Source organism: Carcharodon carcharias, chromosome 26 (assembly GCF_017639515.1).
Source record: "Carcharodon carcharias isolate sCarCar2 chromosome 26, sCarCar2.pri, whole genome shotgun sequence".
Lineage (NCBI taxonomy): Eukaryota > Metazoa > Chordata > Chondrichthyes > Lamniformes > Lamnidae > Carcharodon > Carcharodon carcharias.
Genome location: NC_054492.1, coordinates 3,055,468 through 3,077,352, shown reverse-complemented (window position 1 = coordinate 3,077,352; position 21,885 = coordinate 3,055,468).

Sequence of the window (21,885 nt, the reverse complement as noted above, 5' to 3'; positions counted from 1 at the left end):
ACAGTGTGAGAAATCCGGACAGATTGAGGTATCTGGACACTGTGAGATATCTAGACACTGTGAGATATCAGGACAGTGTAAGAGATCAGGACAGAGGGTGCCATGGGAAACAGTTTCTGTGTTCCGGACTATGCAAGATAACTGTTGACAACAAGTGAAACCAGTACAGTGTGTGACAGATCAGGATAGTGCTTGAGATGTGGACTTTGTTTGAAGCCATGACAATGTTAGTAGGATGAGGACAGTTCAACAGTTTGGGACAGTATTAGTAATCGGGACAGTGGGATGCATCGGGACATTGTGAGAGATCAGGACAGTATGAGAGATTTGGACAGTGTGAGATTTCCGGAGAGTGTGAGAGATCGCGAGAGTGTGTGAGATCAGGACATTGAGAGTGAGGTTGGGACATTGTGACATCCAGGACCCTTAGAGGGATCAGGAAATTGTGAGCATGATTGGGACAGTGTGAGACATCGGGTGACAGATCAGGAGAGTGTTTGAGATGTGGATTGTGTTCAAAGCCATGACAATATTAGTAGGATTGGGACAGTTCAACAGATTGGGACAGTTTTAATGATCGGGGCAGGTTGAGGTATCGGGACCGTGTGAGAGATCGGGACAGTGCGAGAGATTGGGAGAGTATGTGAAACCAGGATAGTGTGAGAGATCAGAACAGTGTGAGAGATCGGGAGAGTGTGAGAGATTGGAAGTGGGTGTGAAAGCAGGTCATTAATTTTGAAGTCAGGACTGTGTGACATCCAGGACCCTTAGCAGGATCAGGACTTTGTGAGACATTGGGACAGTGAGCTAGATCAGAACAGAGTGTGAAATCTGGACAGTGAGAGACATCAGGACAGTGAGAGATTTCTGGACAGTGTGACAGAGATCGGGGCAGTATGAGAGATCTAGAGAGTGCGTGAGATTATATGAGATTAGGACAGTATGTGAGATCGGGAGAGTGGGAGGGAGGTGAGCACAGTGTGAGAGATTGTTTGAATGTGCGAAATCGGGACAGTGTCAGATATTGGGACAATTGGAGGCTTCTTGACAGTGTAAGAGATTGTACAGTGTGAGAGATTGGCACAGTGTGTGAGATTGGGGCAGTTTTTGACATCCGAGCAGCTTACGACATCTGAACAGTGTCAGAGATTGCGGCAGCATGTGAGATCGGGAGAGTGTGAGAGATTGTGACACTGTCAGAGATTGTGACAGTGTGAAAGAATGGGGCAGTTTGTGGGCATGGGACAGTGTGGGAGATCAGGACAGTATGAGAAATCAGGTCAGCGTGACAGATCAGGAACAGTGTGTGGGAGATCGGGACAGTGCAAATGATCTAAACAGTGTGAGATTTCAGGGCAGTGTGAGAGTCCAGGGCAGTGTGAGTGATGGGGCAGTGTGCGAGATAGTACCAGTGTGGGAGATCGAGACTGTGCAGGAGATTGGGACAGTGCGAGTGATCAGGGACAGTGCGAGTAATCAGGAACAGTGTGGGAGATTGGGAAAAGTGTGGGAGATCAGGAACAGAGTGGAAGATCGGTACAGTTTGTGAGATCGGGACAGTTTGAGAGATCGGGAACCGTGTGGGAGATAAGTACAATGTGTGAGATCGGGTCCATGTATAAAATCGGGAAAGTGTATGAGATGGGGACATAGTGTGAAATCAGGACAGTGTGAGAGAGATGGGGTCAGTGTCTGATATCTGGGTAGTGTGTGATATTGGGACAGTGTGTGAGAGATCAGGACAGTGCGTGAGATCAGGGCAGTGTGTGAGCTCAGTAAAGTGTTAGAGATCCAGACAGCATGTGAGATCAGGACAGTGAGAGAGAATTGAATAGTATGAGAGATCATGACCGTGTGAGAAATTGGGAAAGTGTGAGACATCGGGACAGTGTGAGAGATCAGGTCAGTTTCAGATATCTGGACAGTGTGAGAGATCAGGAGAGTGTGTGAAACCAGGACAGTGTGAGAGATCAGGAGAGTGTGTGAGATCAGCACATTGAGTGTGAGGTCGGGACAGTGTGACATCCAGGACCATAAGAGGGATCGGTACATTGTGAGCATGATCGGGACAGTGTGAGACATCGGGTGACAGACTGGGAAAGTGCTTGAGATGTGGACTCTACCTGAAGCCATGACTGTTAGTAGGATTGGGACAGTTCAACAGATTGGGACAGTTTTAGTAATTGGGACAGTGTGAGAGATTGGGACAGTGCGAGAGATCGGGAGAGTGCTTGAAACCAGGATAGTGTGAGAGATCGGGAGAGTATGTGAGATCAGGACATTGGGTGTGAGGTCGGGACAGGGTGACATCCAGGAGCATTAGATGGATAAGGACATTGTCGGCATGATCAGGACAGTGTTGAGACATCGGGTGACAGATCAGAATAGTGCCTGAGATGCGGACTCTATTTGAAGCCATGACAATATTAGTAGGGTTGGGACAATTCAACAGATTGGGTCAGTTTTAATGATCAGGACAAGTTGAGGTATCGAGACTGTGTGAGAGATTGGGACAGTGTGAGATATCTGGAGAGTGTGAGAGATCGGGAGTGTGTGTGAGAACAGGACATTGAGTGTGAGGTTGGAACTCTGTGACATCCAGGACCCTTAGAGGGATCGGGACTTTGTGAGATATCGGGACAGTGAGCTGGATCAGAACAGAGTGTGAAATAGGGACAGTGGGAGAGATAGGGACAGTGAGAGACTTTGGGACAGTCTGACAGAGATCGGGGCAGTGTGAGAGATCTGGACAGTACGTGAGATGGGGACATTATGTGAGATCAGGACAGTGTGCGAGTTCGGGAGAGTAGGAGGGAGGTGAGCACAGTATAAAAGATTGTTCGAATATGCGACATTGGGACAGTGTCAGATATTTGGACAGTTTGAGATTTCGTGACATTGTGAGAGATTGTACAGTGTGAGAGATTGGCACAGTGTGAGAGATTGGGGCAGTTTGCATCATCCGAACAGCGTGCAACATCTGAACAGTGTCAGAGATTGGGACAGCTTGTGAGTTCGGGTGAGTATGAGAGATCATCACAATATCAGAGATTTTGACAGTGTGAAAGAAAGAAGCAGTGTGTGGGCCTGGTACAGTGTGAAATGATGGGACATTGTGCGAGATCGGGACAGTATGAGAAATCAGAACAATGTGACACGTATAGACAGTGTGGGAGATCAGGAACAGTGTGTGAGAGATCAGGACAGTGCGAGAGACCTAAGCACTGTGAGATATGAGGGCAGTGTGAGAGTTCAGGGCAGTGTGAGAGATGGGGCAGTGTTAGTAGGATAGGGACAGTGTGAGACATTGTGGCAGTGTGGGAGATCGGGACTGTGTAGGAGTTTGGGACAGTGCGAGCAATCAGGGACAGTGCAAGCAATCAGGAACACTGTGGGAGATCGGGAACAGTGTGGGAGATCGTGAACAGATTGGAAGATCGGGATAATTTGAGAGATTGGGAACATTGTGGGAGATTAGGACAGTGTGTGTGATCGGGTCCATGGATGATATCGGGACAGTGAGAGAGATGGGGACATTGTCTGGGATCTGGGCAGTGTGAGAGATTGGGACAGTGTGTGAGAGATCAGGACAGCATGTCAGATCAGAGCAGTGTGTGATCTCGGTAAAATGTTAGAGATCCGGACAGCATCTGAGATCAGGACAGTGTGAGAGATGGAGCAGAGTGAGAGATCATGACAGTGTGAGGAATCAGGAAATTGTGAGAGATCGGGACAATGTGAGAGAGTGGGACAGTGCGAGAGATCGGGACAGTGTGAGAGATCGGGACAGTGTGAGAGATCAGGGCTGTGTGATCGATCAGGATAGTGTGTAAAATTGGGACAGTGTGTGAAATTGGGATGCTGTGGGAGATTGGGACAGTGTGAAAGATCGGGACTGTCTGACAGATTGGGACAGTGTGAGAGATCAGGACAAATTGAGATATCTGGACAATGTGAGATATCAGGACAGTGTAAGACATCGGGACAGAGGGCGCCATGGGAAACAGTTTCTGTGTTCTGGACCATGCAAGAGAAATGTTGACAACAAGTGAAACCTGAACAGTATGTGACAGATCGGGATAGTGCTTGAGATGTGGACTGTGTTTGAAGCCATGACAATGTTAGTAGGATGGGGACAGTTCAACAGATTGGGACAGTTTTAGTTATCGGGACAGTTTGAGGTATCGGGACATTGTGACGGATCGGGACAGTGTGAGAGATTGGGACAGTGTGAGAGATCCGGAGTGTATGTGAAACCAGGATACTGTGTGACATATCAGGACAGTGTGAGAGATCAGGAGAGTGTGAGAGATCGGGACTGTGTGAGATCGGGAGAGTGTGAGAGATCAGGACATTGAGTGTGAGGTCAGGAGAGTGTAACATCCAGGACCCTTAGAGGGATCAGGAAATTGTGAGCGTGATCGGGACAGTTTGAGATATCGTGTGACAGATCAGGATAGTGCTGAGATGTGGACTTTGTTTGAAGCCATGACAATGTTAGTAGCATTGGAATAGTTCAACAGATTCGGACAGTTTTAGTGATCAGGGCAGTTTGAGAGATCAGGACAGTGTGAGAGATCAGGACAGTGTGAGAGATCGGGAGAGTGTGTAAAATTTGGACAGTGTGTGAAATCGGGACGCTGTGGGAGATTGGGACAGTGTTAAAGATCGGGTTTGCCTGAGACGTCGGTACAATGCGAGAGATCAGGACAGTGTGGGATATCTGGACAGTGTAAGAGATCTGGACAGAGGGTGCCATGGAAACATTTTCTGTGTTCGAGCAGTGCAAGAGAAATTTTGACAACAACTGAAGCAAGTACAGTGTGTGACAGATCAGGATAGTGCTTGAGATGTGGACTCTGTTTGAAGCCATGACAATGTTAGTTAGATTGGAACTGTTCAACAGATTGGGACGTTTTTGGTGATCGGGAATGTTTGAGGTATTGGGACATTGTGAGAAATCAGGACAGTGTGAGAGATCGGGAGAGTGTGTGAGATCAGGACATTGAGTGTGAGGTCGGGCCAGTGTGACATCTAGGACCCTTAGAGGGACTGGGACATTGTGAGCGAGATCAGGACAGTGTGGGACATCGGGTGACAAAACAGGATAGTGCTTGAGATGTGGACTGTGTTTGAAGCCATGACAATGTTAGTAGGATTGGGACAGTTCAACAGATTGGGACAGTTTTAGTGATTGTGACAGTTTGAGGTATCAGGACAGTGTGAGAGATTGGGACAGTGTGAGAGTTCAGTACAGTGTGAGAGATCGGGAGACTGTGTGAAGCCAGGACAGTGTGAGAGATCAAGACAGTGTTAGAGACCGGGAGAGTGTGAGTGATTGAGAGCATGTGTGAGAACAGGCCATTGAGTTTGAGGTCTGGACTGTGTGACATCCAGGACCCTTAGAGGGATCAGGACTTTGTGAGACATCGGGACAGTGAGAGAGAACAGAACAGAGTGTGAAATCAGCACAGCGAGAGAGATCGGGACCATGAGAGAGCTCGGGACAGTGTGACAGAGATCTGGGCAGTGTGAGAGATCTGGACAGTGCGTGAGATGGTGATATTATGTGAGATCAGGACAGTGCGTTGGATCGGGAAAGTGGTAGCGAATTGATGACAGTGAAATGGACTGTTAAAATGTGCAACATCGGGACAGTGACTTATATTGGGACAATGTGAGAGACCAAGAAAGTGTGAGATATTGTACTATGTGAGAGATTGGCACAGTGTGTGAGATTGGGGCAGTTGGCGACATCTGAACAACGTGCGACATCTGAACAGTGTCAGAGATTGGGACAGCTTGTGAGATTGGGTGAGTGTAAGAGATCGTGACAATGTCAGAGATTGTGACAGTGTGAAAGAAAGGGGCAGCGTGTGGGTCTTTTACAGTGTGAGATGATGAGACATTGTGCGAGATCGGGACAGTATGAGAAATCAGGACAATGTGAGATGTATGGACAGTGTGGGAGATCAGGAACAGTGTTTGGGAGATCAGGACAGTGCGAGAGACCTAAACACTGTGATATATGAGGGCAGTGTGAGAGTTCAGGGCAGTGTGAGAGATAGGGCAGTGTTAGCAGGATTGGGACAGTATGAGACATAGTGGCAGTGTGAGAGATCAGGGTTGTGTGATAGATCAGGACAGTGGGTAAAATTTGGACTGTGTGAAATCGGGACACTGTGGGAGATTGGGACAGTGTTAAAGATCGGCTTTGTCTGAGAGATCGGGACAGTGCGAGAGATCAGGACATTGTGCGATATCTGGACAGCGTGAGATATCAGGACAGTTTTAGAGATCGGGACAGAGGTTGCCATGAGAAACAGTTTCTGTGTTCCAGCAGTGCAAGAGAAATTTTGACAACAACTGAAACAAGTAGAGTGTGTGACAGATCAGGATAGTGCTTGAGATGTGGACAGTGTTTGAAGCCAAGACAATGTTAGTTAGATTGGAACTGTTCAACAGATTGGGAGGTTTTTAGTGATTGGGAATGTTTGAGGTATCGGGACATTGTGAGAGATCAGGACAGTGTGAGAGATCGGGAGAGTGTGTGAGATCAGGACATTGAGTGTGAGGTCGGGACAGTGTGACATCCAGGACAGTTAGAGGGACTGGGACATTGTGAGCGAGATCGGGACAGTGTGGGACATCGGGTGACAAATCAGGATAGTGCTTGAGATGTGGACTGTGTTTGAAGCCATGACACTGTTAGTAGGATTGGGACAGTTCACCAGGTTGGGACAGTTTTAGTGATTGTGACAGTTTGAGGTATCGGGACAGTGTGAGAGATCAGGACAGTGTGAGAATTCAGTACAGTGTGAGAGACCAGGAGACTGTGTGAAACCAGGACAGTGTGAGAGATCAGGACAGTGTTAGAGATTGGGTGAGCGTGAGTGATTGAGTGTGAGAACAGGGCATTGAGTTTGAGGTCGGGACTGTGTGACATCCAGGTCCCTTAGAGGGATCAGGAATTTATGAGACATTGGGACATTGAGAGAGAACAGAACAGAGTGTGAAATCAGCACAATGAGAGAGATCGGGACCATGAGATAGCTCGGGACAGTGTGAGAGAGATCTGGGCAGTGTGAGAGATCTGGACAGTGTGTGAGATGGGGGCATTATGTGCGATCAGGACAGTGTGTTAGATCGGTAGAGTGGAAGGGAATTGATGACAGTGAGATGGAATGTTAAAATGTGCGACATCGGGACAGTGTCATATATTGGGACAATATGAAAGACCATGACAGTGTGAGATATTGTACAATGTGAGAGATTGGAACAGTGTGTGAGATTGGGGCAGTTTGCGACATCCAAACATCGTGCGACATCTGAACAGTGTCAGAGATTGGCACAGCATGTGAGATCGGGAGAGTTTGAGAGATCGTAACACAGTCAGAGATTGTGACAGTGTGAAATAACAGCGCAGTGTGTGGGCCCGGGACTGTGTGAGATGTCGGTAAAGTGTGTGAGATCGGGACAGTGTGAGTGATACTGCAGTGTGTGAGATGGTGACATTATGAGGGATCAGCACAGTATCAGAGATTGGGACAGTATGAGAGATTGGGGCAGTATGAGAAATTGGAGCAGTGTGATAGATCAGGATTGTGTACAAAATTGGGACAAAGTGTGAAATCAAGATTGTGTGGGAGATCGGGACAGTTTGAGACATTGGGACAGTATAAGACATCAGGAAAGATTGGGAGGTCGGAACATTGCGAGTGATTGGGACAGTGTGGGAAATCTGGAAAATTTTGAGATATCGGGAAAATGTGGGAGATTGGGACAGTGAGTGAAATCAGGACAGTGTCAAAGATCGGGACAGTTTGAGAGATCGGGACAATGTGAGAGAGGTCTGGACATTGTGTGATATCGGGACAGTGTGTGAGATCAGGAGAGTGTGAGAGTTTGGCTCAATGTGATAGATCAGGACAGTGTGTAAAATTGGGACCGTGTTTGAAATTGGCACTGTGTTGGAGATTGGGACTGTGTGATAGATCGGGACACTTTGTGAGATCGGGACCGTGTGAGAGATCAGAACATTGTGAGAGATTGGGACAGTGTGAGAAATCGCGACAGTGTGAGAAATCACACAGTGAGGGAGATCAGGACAATGCGTGAGATGGGGACTCTATTTGAAGCCATGACAATGTTAGGAGGATTGGGACAGTTCAACAGATTGGGACATTTTTAGTGATCAGAACAGTTTGAGAGATCGGGACAGCGTAACGGAGATCGGGGCAGTGTGTGAGATTGGGAGAATGGGAGGGAGGTGAGGACAGTGTGAGAGATCGTTAGATTGTGCGACATCGGGCAGTGTCAGATATTGGGACAATGTGAGACTTGCTGACAGTGTAAGAGATTGTACATTGTGAGAAATTGGCACAGTGTGTAATTTTGGTCCATTTTCTGACATCTGAACAGTGTGCAACATCTGAACAGTGTCAGAGATCGGGACAGCGTGTGAGATCGGCAGAGTGTGAGAGATCATGATACTTTCAGAGATTGTGACAATGTGAAAGAATGGAGCAGTGTTTGGGCCCGGGACACTGTGAGATGTTGAGACAGCGTGCGAGTTGGGACAGTGTGAGAGATACTAGAGTGTGAGAGATCATGACAGTGTGAGAGATTGGGCCAGAGTGAGAGATCAGGACAGTGTATAAAATTGGGACAGTGTGTGAAATCGGGATTGTGTGGGAGATCAGGACATTGTGAAAGATCAGGACAGTTTGAGAGATCGGGACAGTGTGAGAGATAAGGAAAGTGTCAGAAACCAGGACAGCGTGTGTCATACTGGGTCACCTTGGGAGATATGGACAATATGAGAGATTGGGTCAGTGTGAGAGATCGGGACAGTGTGGGACATCGAGAAAAATGTGAGATATTTGGACAATGTTGGAGATTGGGACAGTGAGTGAAATCGGGACAGTATCAATGATTGGGACAGTTTGAGAAATCGGGACAGTGTGAGAGAGATCTGAACATTGTGTGATATCGGGACAGTGTGTGAGATCAGGACAGTGTGAGAGGTCGGGGCAGTATGATAGATCAGGACAGTGTGTAAAATTGGGACAGTGTGTGAAATCGGGATTGCGTGGGAGATCAGGACAGTGTGAAAGATTGGTACAGTTTGAGAGATCGGGACAGTGTGAGATATCGGGACAGTTTGAGAAATTGGGACAGTGAGGGAGATCAGGAGAATGCGTGACATGGGGACAGTATGTGAGATCAGGACAGTGGGAGGGAGGTGGGGACAGGGTGACTGATCAGGACAGTGTGAGAGATCGGGACAGTGTGAGAGATCGGGGCAGTGTGAGATCGGGATAATGTGTGTGAGACCAGGATAGTGCGTGATATTGTGACATAGCATGAGATTTGGACAGTATGAGAGATTGGGACAGTGTGTGCCATGGGGAACTGTGTGAAATCGGGACAGTGTGAGAGATCAGGACAGTTTGAGATATCGGGACAGTGTGAGAGATCAGGACAGTGTACAATATCGGGACAGTGTGAGATATAGTGTCAGTGTGAAAGATCAGGACAGTGTGAGATATCATGTCAGTGTAAGAGATCGGGACAGTGACTGCCACGGGGAACAGGTTGTGAGATCGGGACAGTGAGAGAGATCAGCACAATGTGAGATATCTGGACAGTGTGAGATATGAAGACAGTGTAAGAGATCGGAACAATGCGAGAGATTAGGACAGTGTGAGATATCGGGACAATGTAAGAGATCAGGACAGTGGGTGCCATAGGGAACAGTTTGTGAGATCCGGACAGTGCAAGGTAAATTGTGACATCAAGTAAAACCAGTAGAGTCTGTGACAGATTGGGATACTGCTTGAGTAGCCTGTTTTTGAAGCCATGTCAATGTTAGAGGGTTAGGACAGTTCAACATACTGGGACAGTTTTAGCGATCAGGACAGTTTGAGGGATCGGGACAGTGTGAGAGAGGCATGGGCACTTTGAGAGATGTGGAGATTGTGAGAGATCGGGACTGTGTGAGAGATCTGGACAGTGTGTGAAATCAGGACAATGTGTGAAAGCAGGACAGTGTGAGAGATTGGGACAGTGTGAGAGATTGGGACAGTGTGTGAAATCAGGACAGTGTGAGAAATCGGGACAGTGAGGCATATCAGGACAATGCTTGAGATGGGAACAGTATGTGAGATCAGGACTGTGTGTGAGATCAGGACAGTGTCAGAGATCGGGACAGTGTGAGAGAGTGGGATAGTGTGAGAGATTGGGACATTGTGAGAGATCAGGACAGTGGGAGAGATCGGGGCACTTTAATAGATCAGGACAGTTTCTAAAATTGGGCCAGTGTGTGAAATCGGGACTCTGTGGGAGATTTGGACAGTGTGAAATTTGGGGACAGTTTGAGAGATCGGGACAGTGTGAGAGATCAGGAGAGTATGAGATATCTGGGCAGTGTGGGATATCTGGACATTGTGAGATATCAGGACAATGTAAGTGATTGGGGCAGTGTAAGAGATTGGGACAGTTGGTGCCATGGGAAACAGTTTTATGAGTTCCAGACAGTGCAAGAGAAATTTGACATCAAGTGAAACCTGTAGTACGGTGTGTGACATATCAGGATAGTTCTGGAGATGTGGATTGTGTTTGAAGCCATGACAATGTTAGCAGAATTGGGACAGTTCAACAGATTGGGAGTTTTAGTGAGCAAGACAGTTTGAGAGATCAGGATAGTGTGTGAGATCGGGACAGTGTGAGAGATCGGCTCAGTGTGAGAGATTGGGAGAGCGCGTGAAAACAGGATAGCGTGAGAGATCAGCACAGCGTGAGAGTTCAGGAGAGTGTGAGAGATCGGGAGAGTGTCTGAGATTAGGACATTGAGTGTGAGGTCGGGACAGTGTGAACTTCAGGACACTTAGAGTGATCGAGACATTGTGAGAGAGATCAGGACATGGTGAGACATCAGGACAGTGAGAGAGATCAGGACAGAGTGTGAAATCAGCACATTGAGAGAGATCGGGACAATGTGAGAGATCAGGACACTGTGCCAGACATCGAGGTAGTGTGCGAGATCGGGACAGTATGCGACATGGGGATATTATGTGAGATCAGGACAGTGTGTGAGATGAGGACATTGGAAGGGAGGTGAGGACAGTGTGAGAGATTGTTAAAATGTTGGACATCGGGACAGTGTCAGATATTGGGACAATTTGAGAGTTCGTGGCAGTGTACGAAATTGTACAGTGTTAGAAATTGGCACAGTGTGTGAGATTGGGGCAGTTTGCGACATCCGAATAGCCTGTGACATCTGAACATTGCCAGAGATAGGGACAGCGTTTGAGATTGGGGAAGTGTGAGAGATCATGACTCTGTCAGAGATTGTGATAGTGGGACAGAATGGGGCAGTGTGTGTGAGCAGGACACTGTGAGATGTTGGGACAGTGTGAAAGACACTAGAGTGTGAGAGATTGTGACAGTGTGAGGGATCGTGACGGTATGAGACTTCAGGACAGTGTGAGAGGTATCGACAGTGTGAAAGATCAGGAACATTGTGTGGGAGATCGTGACAATGCGAGTGATCAGGAGAATGTAAGAGATCAGGTGAGTCTGAGAGATCGGAACAGTGTCTGAGAGCAAGACATTGAGTGTGAGGTTGGAACAGTGTGACATCCAGGACGCTTAGAGAGATTGGGACGTTGTGAGAGATCGGGACATTGTGTGAAATCAGCACAGTGAGAGAGATCGGAACAGTATGAGAGAAATCAGGACACTGAGAGATCGGGACAGTGTGTGAAATCAGCGCAGTGAGAGAGATTGGGACAATGTGACAGATCGGGAGAGTGTGAGAGATCAGGACAGTGAGAGAGATTGGGACAGTGTGAGAGATCGGAGAGTGTGAGAAATCGGGAGAGTGTGTGAGATCAGGACATTGAGTGTGAGGTCGGAACAGTGTGACATCCAGTACCATTACATAGATCGGGACGTTGTGAGAATTTCAGACACTGTGTGAAATCGGCACAGTAAGAGAGATCTGGACAATGTAAGAGAGATCAGAACAGTGGGAGACATCGGGACAGTGTGAGAGATAGGGACAGTGTGTGAAAACAACACAGTGAGTGAGATCGGGACATTGTGCCAGAGATCGAGTTATTGTGAGAGAGCAGGTCAGTGTGTGAGATGGGGACATTATGTGAGATCAGGACAGGTTGTGAGATCAGCAGAGGGGGAGGGATGTGAGGACAGTGTGAGAGAGTGTTCGAATGTGTGACATCGGGACAGTGTCAGATATTGGGATAATTTGAAAGTTCGTGACATTGTGAGAAATTTACATTGAGAGAGATTGGCACAGTGTGTGAGATTGGGTCAATCTGTGACATCCGAACAGCGTGCGACATCTGAGCAGTGTCAGAGATCGGGACAGCATGTGAGGTCGGGAGATTGTGAGAGATCATGACACTATCAGAGATTGTGACAGCGTGAAAGAATGAGGCATTATGTGGGCCCGGGACATTGTGAAATGCTGGGACAGTGTGCGATATCGGGACCTTGTGAGAGATGCTGGAGTGTGAGTGATTGTGACAGTGTTAGTGATTGGGACAGTATGAGAGATCAGGACAGTGTGAGAGGTAGGGACAGTGTGAGAGATCGGGACTGTGAGAAATTGGGACAGTGTGAGAAATCAGGACAGTGAGGCAGATCAGGACAATGTGTGAGATGGGGACAGTATGTGTGATCAGGACACTGTGTGAGATCGGGAAAGTGAGAAGGATGTGGGAAAAGTGTGAGAGATCAGGACAGTGTGAGAGATCGGGACAGTTTGAAATTGGGACAATGTGTGTGAGATCAGGATGGTCCATGAGATTGTGACATTTCATTAGATCGGGACAGTATGAGAGATTGGGACAGTGTGTGCCATGGGGAACAGTGTGTGAAATCGGGACAGTGTGATAGATCAGGACAGTGTGAGATATAGGGACAGTGCGAGAGATCAGGACAGTGTGAGATATAGGGACAGTGTGAGAGATCAGGAAAGTGTACACCAATGTTAATAGTGTGTGAGATCAGGATATTTTGAGAGATCAAGACAGTGTGTACCATGGGTAAAAGTGTCTGAGATCAGGACATTGTGAGAGACCAGGACAATGTGAAATTTCGGGGCAGTGTGAGAGATCAGGACAGTGTGAGATATCAGGACAGTGTAAGAGATCAGGACAGTGTGAGATATCAGGACAGTGTAAGAGATCAGGACAGTGTGAGATATCAGGACAGTGTAAGAGATCAGGACAGTGTGAGATATCAGGACAGTGTAAGAGATTGGGACAGTGTGAGATATCAGGACAGTGTAAGAGATCAGGACAGTGTGAGATATCAGGACAGTGTAAGAGATCAGGACAGTGTGAGATATCAGGACAGTGTAAGAGATTGGGACAGTGTGAGATATCAGGACAGTGTAAGAGATCAGGACAGTGTGAGATATCAGGACAGTGTAAGAGATTGGGACAGTGGCTGCCACGGGGAACAGATTGTGAGATCAGGACAGTGTGAAATATCACAACAGTGTGAGAGATCAGGACAGTGTGAGATATCTGGACAGCGTGAGATATCAAGACTGTGTGAGATATCAGGACAGTGTAAGAGATCAGGACAGTGTGAGATATCTGGACAGTGTGAGATATCAAGACAGTGTGAGATATCAGGACAGTGTAAGAGATCGGGACATTGGGTGCCTTGGGGAACAGTTTGTGAGATCTGGACAGGCCAAGTAAATTGTGATCTCAAGTGAAACCGGTAGATTGTGTGACAGATCGGTATAGTGCTTGAGATGTGGACTGTTTTTGAAGCCGTGTCAATGTTGGGCGGATTGGGACAGTTCAACAGATTGGGAAAGTTTTAGTGATCAGGATATTTTGAGAGATCGTGACAGTGTGAGCGAGGCCTTGGCAATGTGAGAGATCTGGAGACTGTGTGAGATCGGGATTGTGTGAGATATCGGGACAGTGTGTGAAATCGGGACAGTGTGTTAAACCAGGACAGTGTGAGAGATCTGGACATTGTGAGAGATTGAGAGAGGGTGAGAGATCAAGAGAGTGTGTAGGATCAGGACATTGAGTGTGAGGTCAGAACAGTGTGACATCTTAGGACCCTTAGAGAGATTGGGACATTGTGAGAGATCAGGACAGTGTGTGAAATTGGCACAGTGAGAGAGATCGGGAGAGTATGAGAGAGATCGCGACAGTGTGAGTCATCGGAACTGTGAGAGATATGGACAGTGTGTGAAATCAGCACAGTGAGAGAGATTGGGACAGTGTGAGAGATCGGGACACTGTCAGAGATTGTGGCAGTGTGAAGTAATGAGGCAGAGGGTGGGCCAGAACATTGTGAGATGTTTGGACAGTGTGTGATATCGGGACAGTGTGAGAGATACTAGATTGTGAGAGATTGTGACAGTGTGAGCGATCGGGACAGTATGAGAGCTATGGACAGTGTGAGAGATCAAGAACAGTGTGTGGGAGATCAGGACAGTGCGAGAGAACTAGGCAGTGTGAGAGTTCAGGGCAGAGTTAGAGGTCGGTGCAGTGTGAGAGATGGGGCAGAGTGAGAGATAGTGACAGTTTAAGAGATCGGGAACAGTGTGGGAGATTAGGACAGGGTGTGAGATCGGGTCCGTGTATGAAATCGGGACAGTGTGTGAGATCGGGACATTGAATGAAATCAGGACAGTGTGAGAGAGATCGGGACAGTGTCCGAGATCTAGTCAGTGTGTGAGATTGGGACAGTGTGTGAAGAGATCGGGACAGCATGTCAGATCAGGGCAGTGTGTGAGCTCAGTAAAGTGTTAGAGATCCGGACAGGGTTTGAGATCAGGACAGTGTTTGAGTGACTGGACAGTGTGAGAGAATCAGGCCATTTGAGAGTTCAAGACAGTTTGAGAAATCGGGACAATGTGAGAGATCGGGACAGTGTGAGAGATCGGGACAGTGTGAGAGATCGGGACAGTGTGAGAGAGTGGGACAGTGTGAGAAATAGGGACAGTGAGGCAGGTCAGGACAACGCGTGTGATGGGGACTGTATGTGTGATCAGGACAATGTGTGTGATTGCGAATGTGGGAAGGAAGTGGGAACTGTTTGAGAGATCAGGTCAGTGTGAGAGATCAGGACAGTGTGTGATCGGGACAATGTGTGTGAGATCAGGACGGTGCATGTGATTGTGACATTGCATTAGATCAGGACAGTTTGAGAGATTGGGACAATGTGTGTCACGGGGAAAAGTGTGTGAAATTGGGACATTGTGAAAGATCAGGACAGTGTGAGAGATCAGGAAAGTATGTATCATGGGTAAAAGTTTGTGAGATCGGGAGATTTTGAGAGATCAGGGCAGTTTGTACCATGGGTAAAAGTGTGCGACAACGGGACATTGTGAGAGGTCAGGACAATGTGAAATTTCGGGGCAGTGTGAGAGATCAGGACAGTTTGCGATCTCAGGACTGTTTAAGAGATCAGGACAGTGGCGGCTATGGGGAACAGATTGTGAGATCGGGACAGTGTGAGAGAGGCCTGCGCAATGTGAGAGATCTGGAGATTGTGTGAGATTGGGGCTGTGTGTGATATTGGGACAGTATGTGAAATCGGGACAATGTGTTAAACCAGGACAGTGTGAGAGATCGGGACATTGTGAGAGATCGGGAGAGTGTGAGAGATCAAGAGTGTGTGAGATCAGGACATTGAGTGTGATGTTGGAACAGTGTGACCTCCAGGACCCTTAGAGGGATCAGGACATTATGAGATATCGGGACAGAGTGTGAAATCGGCACAGTGAGAGAGATCGGGAAAGTGTGAGAGAGATTGGGACAGTGTGAGAGATTGGGACAGTGCATGAGATGGGGACATTATGTGAGATCAGGACAGTGTGTGAGATCAGGACATTGGGAAGGAGGTGATGACAGTGTGAGAGATTGTTAGAATTTGTGACATTGGGACAATGTCAGATATTGGGACAATTTGAGAGTTCATGACGGTGTGAGAGATTGTACAGTGTGAGATATTGGCACAGTGTCTGAGATGGGGGCAGTTTGGGACTTCTGAACAGCCTGTAACATCTGAACAGTGCCAGAGATTGGGACAGCATTTGAGATTGGGAGATTGTGAGAGATCGTGACACTCTAAGAGATTGTGACAGTGTGAAAGAACGGAGCAGTGTGTGTGCCCGGGAGAGTGTAAGATGTTGGGACAGTGTGCAATATCGGGACAGTGTGAGAGATACTAGAGAGTGAGAGATTGTGACAGTGTGAGGGACAGGGACAGTATGAGAGATCAGAACAGTGTGAGATCGGTGGAGTGTGTGGGAGATCGGCATAGTGTGAGAGAACTAGACAGTGTGAGAGTTCAGGGCAGAGTGAGAGGTCGGTGCATTGTGAGAGATGGGCAGTGTGAGAGATAGTGACAGTTTGAGAGATGTGGAACAGTGTGGGAGATTAGGACAGTGTGTGAGATCGGGTGCGTGTCAGAAATTGGGACATAGAATGAAATCAGGACAGCATGAGAGTGATTGGGACAGTGTCTGAGATCTAGGCAGTGTTTGAGATTGGGACAGCGTGTGAAAGATCAGGAAGGCATGTCAGATCAGGCCAGGGTATGAGCTCGGTAAAGTGTTAGAGATCCGGTCAGCGTGTAGGATCAGGACAGTGTTTGAGAGATGGGACACAGTGAGAGAATGGGGCAGTTTGAGAGATCAGGAACAGTGTGGGAGATTAGGACAGTGTGTGAGATTGGGTCCGTGTATGATATCGGGGCAGTGTGTGAGACTGGGACATTGAATGAAATCAGGACAGTGTGAGAGAGATCGGGAAAGTGTCTGAGATCTAGGCAATGTTTTGAGATTGGGACAGAGTGTGAAAGATCAGGAAGGCATGTCCGACCAGGGCAGTGTATGAGCTTGGTAAAGTGTTAGAGATCCGGTCAGCATGTAGGATCAGGACAGTGTTTGAGTGATGGGACACAGTGAGAGAATGGGGCAGTTTGAGAGATCGAGCCAGTTTGAGAAATCAGGACAGTGTAAGAGATTGGGACAATCTGAGAGATCAGGACTGTGTGAGAGAGTGGGACTTTGTAGAGTTCGGGGCAGTGTGTTAGATCTGTACAGTGTGTGAGATCGGTAAAGAGTTAGAGATCCAGACAGCATGTGAGATCATGACAGTGTTTTAGTGATGGGACAGTGTGAGAGAATGGGACAGTTTGAAAGATCGAGACAGTTTGAGAAATTGGGACAGTGTGAGAGATCCGGACAGTGTGAGAGATCGTTACAGTGTGAGATATCAGGACAGTGTGAGAGATCAGGAAAGTGTGTATATTGGGAAAAAGTGTGTGAGCTCGGGACATTTTGAGAGATCAGGACAGTTTGTACCATGCTTTAAAGTGTGCGACAACGGGATATTGTAAGGGATCAGGACAATGTGACATTTGGGGCAGTGTGAGTGATCAGGACAGTGAGATATCAGGACAGTGAAAGAGATCGGGACAGTGGCGGCTATGGGAAACAGATTGTGAAATCGGGGCAGTATTAGAGAGGCCGGGGCAATGTGAGAGATCTGGAGATTGTGAGAGATCGTGACACTGTCAGAGATTGTGACAGTGTGAAAGAATGAGGCAGTGTGTGAGCCCTTGAGAGTGTAAGATGTTGGGAAAGTGTACGATATTGGGTCAGTGTGAGAGATACTAGAGTGTGAGAGATTGTAACAGTGTGAAGGATCGGGACCGTATGAGAGTTCAGGACTGTGTGAGAGATCAGCGCATTGTGTGGGAGATCGGGGCAGTGGGTGAGCTATGGACAGTGTGAGAGATCAGGAACAGTATGTGGGAGATTGGGACAGTGCAAGAGAACTAGACAGTGTGCGAGTTCAGGGCAGAGTGAGAGGTCGGTGCATTGTGAGAGATGGAGCAATGTGAGAGATAGTGACAGTTTGAGAGAACAGGAACAGTGTGGGAGATTAGGATAGTGTGTGAGATTGGGTCCGTGTATGAAATCAGGGCAGTGTGCGAGATTGGGACATTGAATGAAATCAGGACAGTGTGAGAGAGATCGGGACAGTGTCTGAGATCTAGGCAGTGTTTGAGATTGGGACAGCGTGTGAAAGCTCAGGAAGGCATGTCAGATCAGGGCAGTGTATGAGCTCGGTAAAGTGTTAGAGATCCAGTCAGCGTGTAGGATCAGGACAGTGTTTGAGTGATGGGACACAGTGAGAGAATGGGGCAGTTTGAGAGATCGAGCCAGTTTGAGAAATCAGGACAGTGTAAGAGATTGGGACAATCTGAGAGATCGGGACAGAGTGAGAGACTGGGACTTTGTGAGAGTTCGGGGCAGTGTGTTAGATCAGGACCAGTGTGTGAGATCCAGACAGCATGTGAGATCATGACAGTGCTTGAGTGATGGGACAGTGTGAGAGAATGGGACAGTTTGAGAGCTCAAGACAGTGTGAGAGATCGGGACAGTGTGAGAGATCTGGACAGTGTGAGAGTTCGGTACAGTGTGAGAGATAGGGACAGTGTGAGAGAGTGGGACAGTGTGAGAGATTGGGACATTGTGAGAGATCGGGACAGTATGAGAGATCAGGGCAGTGTGAGAGATCAGCGCAGTTTGTGGGAGATTGGGACAGTGTGAAAGCTATGGACAGTGTGCGAGATCAGGAACAGTGTGTTGGAGATCGGGACAGTGTGAGAGAACTAGACAGTTTGAGAGTTCGGGACAGAGTGAGAGGTCGGTGCATTGTGAGAGATGGAGCAGTTTGAGGGATAGTGACAGAGCGATGAGGAACTGTGTGGGACTTTAGGACATTGTGTGAGATCGCGTCCGAGTATGAAATCGGGGCAGTGTGTGAGATTGGGACATTGAATGAAATCAGGGCAGTGTGAGATACATCAGGACAAAGTCCGAGATCTAGGCAGAGTTTGAGATTGGGACAGTGTGTGAGAGATCGGGGGGACAGCATGTCAGATCAGGGCAGTGTATGATCTCGGTAAAGTGTTAGAGATCCGGACATCGTGTAGGATCAGGACAGTGTTTGAGAGATGGGACAGAGTGAGAGAATGGGGCAGTTTGAGAGATCGAGACAGTTTGAGAAATCAGGACAGTGCAAGAGATTGGGACAATCTGAGAGATCGGGACAGAGTGAGAGACTGTGTGAAAGGGCGGGACTTTGTGAGAGATCGGAGCAGTGTGTTAGATCAGGACTGGGTGTGAGCTCAGTAAAGTGTTAGAGATCCGGACAGCGTGTGAGATCATGACAGTGTTTGAGTGATGGGACAGTATGAGAATGGGACAGTTTGAGAGATCGAGACAGTTTGAGAAATCGGGACAGTATGAGAGATTCGGACATTTTGAGAGATTGGTACAGTGTGAGAGATCGGGACAGTGTGAGAGAGTGGGACAGTGTGAGAAATTGGGATATTGTGAGAGATCAGGATATTGTGAGAGATCAGGGCAGTGTGATAGATCAGGACAGTGTGAGAGATCAGGACAGTGTGAGATATCTGGTCAGTATGATATCAGGTCACTGTAAGAGGTCAGGACAGTGTGAGAGATCGGGAGAGTGTGTGAAACTAGGACAGTGTGAGACATCCGGACAGTGTGAGAGATCAGGAGAGTGTGAGAGGTCGAGACAGTGTGAGATACCTGGTCAGTGTGTGATATCAGGACAGTGTGAGAGATCAGGAGAGTGTGTGAAACCAGGACAGTGTGAGAGGTCAGGACAGTTTGCGAGATCGGGAGAGTGTATGAAACCAGGACAATGTGAGAAATCCGGACAGTGTGAGAGATCAGGAGAGTGTGAGAGATTGGGAGAGTGTGAAGGATCAGGAGAGTGTCTGAGATCAGGACATTGTGTATGATGTTAGGAGAGTGTGAAATTCAGGACCCTTAGCGAGAGCGAGACATTGTGAGAGAGATCGGGACAGTGTCGTCATAGGGACAGTGAGAGAGATCAGCACAGAGTGTGAAATCGATACAGTGAGAGAGTTCGGGACAGTGTGTGAATTCAGCACAGTGAGAGAGACCAGGACAGTGTGAGTCATAGGGACAGTGAGAGAGATCAGCACAGAGTGTGAAATTGGGACAGTGTGAGAGATTGAGACAGTGTGCCAGACATCGAGGTAGTGTGAGAGATTGGGACAGTGCGTGAGATCAGGACAGTATGTGAGATCGGGAGAGCAGGAGGGAGGTGAGGACGGTGTGAGAGATTGTTAGAATGTGCGACATCGGGACAGTGTCAGATATTGGGACAATTTGAGAGTTTGTGAAATTGTGAGAAATTGTACAGTGTTAGAGATTGGCACAATGTGTGAGTTTCGGTCAGTTTGTGACATCTGAACAGCGTGCGACATCTGAACAGCGTCAGAGATCGGGACAGCGTGTGAGATCAGGGGAGTGTGATGGATCGTGACACTGACAGAGATTGTGACAGTGTGAAAGAACGGGGCCGTGTGTGGGCCCAGGACAGTGTGAGGTGTTGGGTCAGTGTACGCTATCAGGACCATGTGAGAGATACTAGAGTGTGAGAGATTGTGACAGTATGAGGGATTCTGACTGTATGAGAGATCACGACAGTTTGAGAGGTATGGACAGTGTGAGAGATCAGGAACAGTGTGTAGGAGATCAGGACAATGCGAGAGATCGGGACAGTGTGAGAGATCGGGACAGTTTGAGAGATTGGGGCAGTGTGAGAGATCGTGAGCTTCCGAGAGATCATGACACTGTCAAAAATTGTGACAGTGTAAAAGAACGAGGGAGTGTGGGGGCCCGGGAGAGTGTGAGATGTTGGGACAGTGTGCAATATCAGGACACTGTGAGAGATACTAGATTGTGAGAGGTTGTGACAGTGTGAGGGATTGGGACGGTGTGAGAGATCAAGACAGTGTGTGAGATAGACGCAGTGTGTGGGAGATCGGGACAGTGTGAGAGCTATGGACAGTGTGAGAGATCAGGAACAGTTTGTGGGAGATTGGGGTAGTGTGAGAGAACTAGACAGTGTGAGAGTTCAGGGCAGAGTGAAAGGTCGGTGCATTGTGAGAGATGGGGCAGTGTGAGAAATAGTGACAGTTTGAGAGATGTAGAACAGTGTGGGAGATTAGGACAGTGTGTGAGATCGGGTGTGTGTCAGAAATTGGGACATAGAATGAAATCAGGACAGTGTGAGAGAGATTGGGACAGTGTCTGAGATCTAGGCAGTGTGTCAGATTGGGACAGTGTATGAGAGATCAGGACAGCATGTCAGATCAGGGCAGTGTGTGAGCTCAGTAAAGTATTACAGATCCGGACAGTGTGTCAAATTGGGACAGTGTGTGAAATCGGGATTCTGTGGGAGATTGGGACAGTGTGAAAGATCGGGACAGTTTGAGAGATTGGGACAATGTGAGAGATCAGGACAGTGTGAGATACCTGGTCAGTGTGTGATATCAGGACAGTGTAAGAGGTCAGGACAGTGGGTGCCATGTGAAACATTTTGAGAGTTCCAGAGAGTGCAAGAGAAATTTTGACATCAAGTGAAACCTTTACAGTGTGTGACAGATCGGGCTAGTACTTGAGATGTGGACTGTGTTTGAAGCCATGACAATATTAGTCTGATTGGGACAGTTCAAAAGTTTGGGTCTGTTTTAGCGATCAGGACAGTACAGAGATTGGGACAGTGGGTAAGATCGGGACAGTGTGAGAGATCTGGACAGCGTGAGAGGTCGGGACAGTGTCAGAGATTGTGACAGTGTGAAAGAATGAGGCAGTGTGTGAGCCCTTGAGAGTGTTAGATGTTGGGACAGTGTGCGATATCGGGACAGTCTGAGAGATACTAGAATGTGAGAGATTGTGACAGTGTGAGGGATCGTGTCAGTATGAGAGATCAGAACAGTGCAAGAGATCGGTGCAGTGTG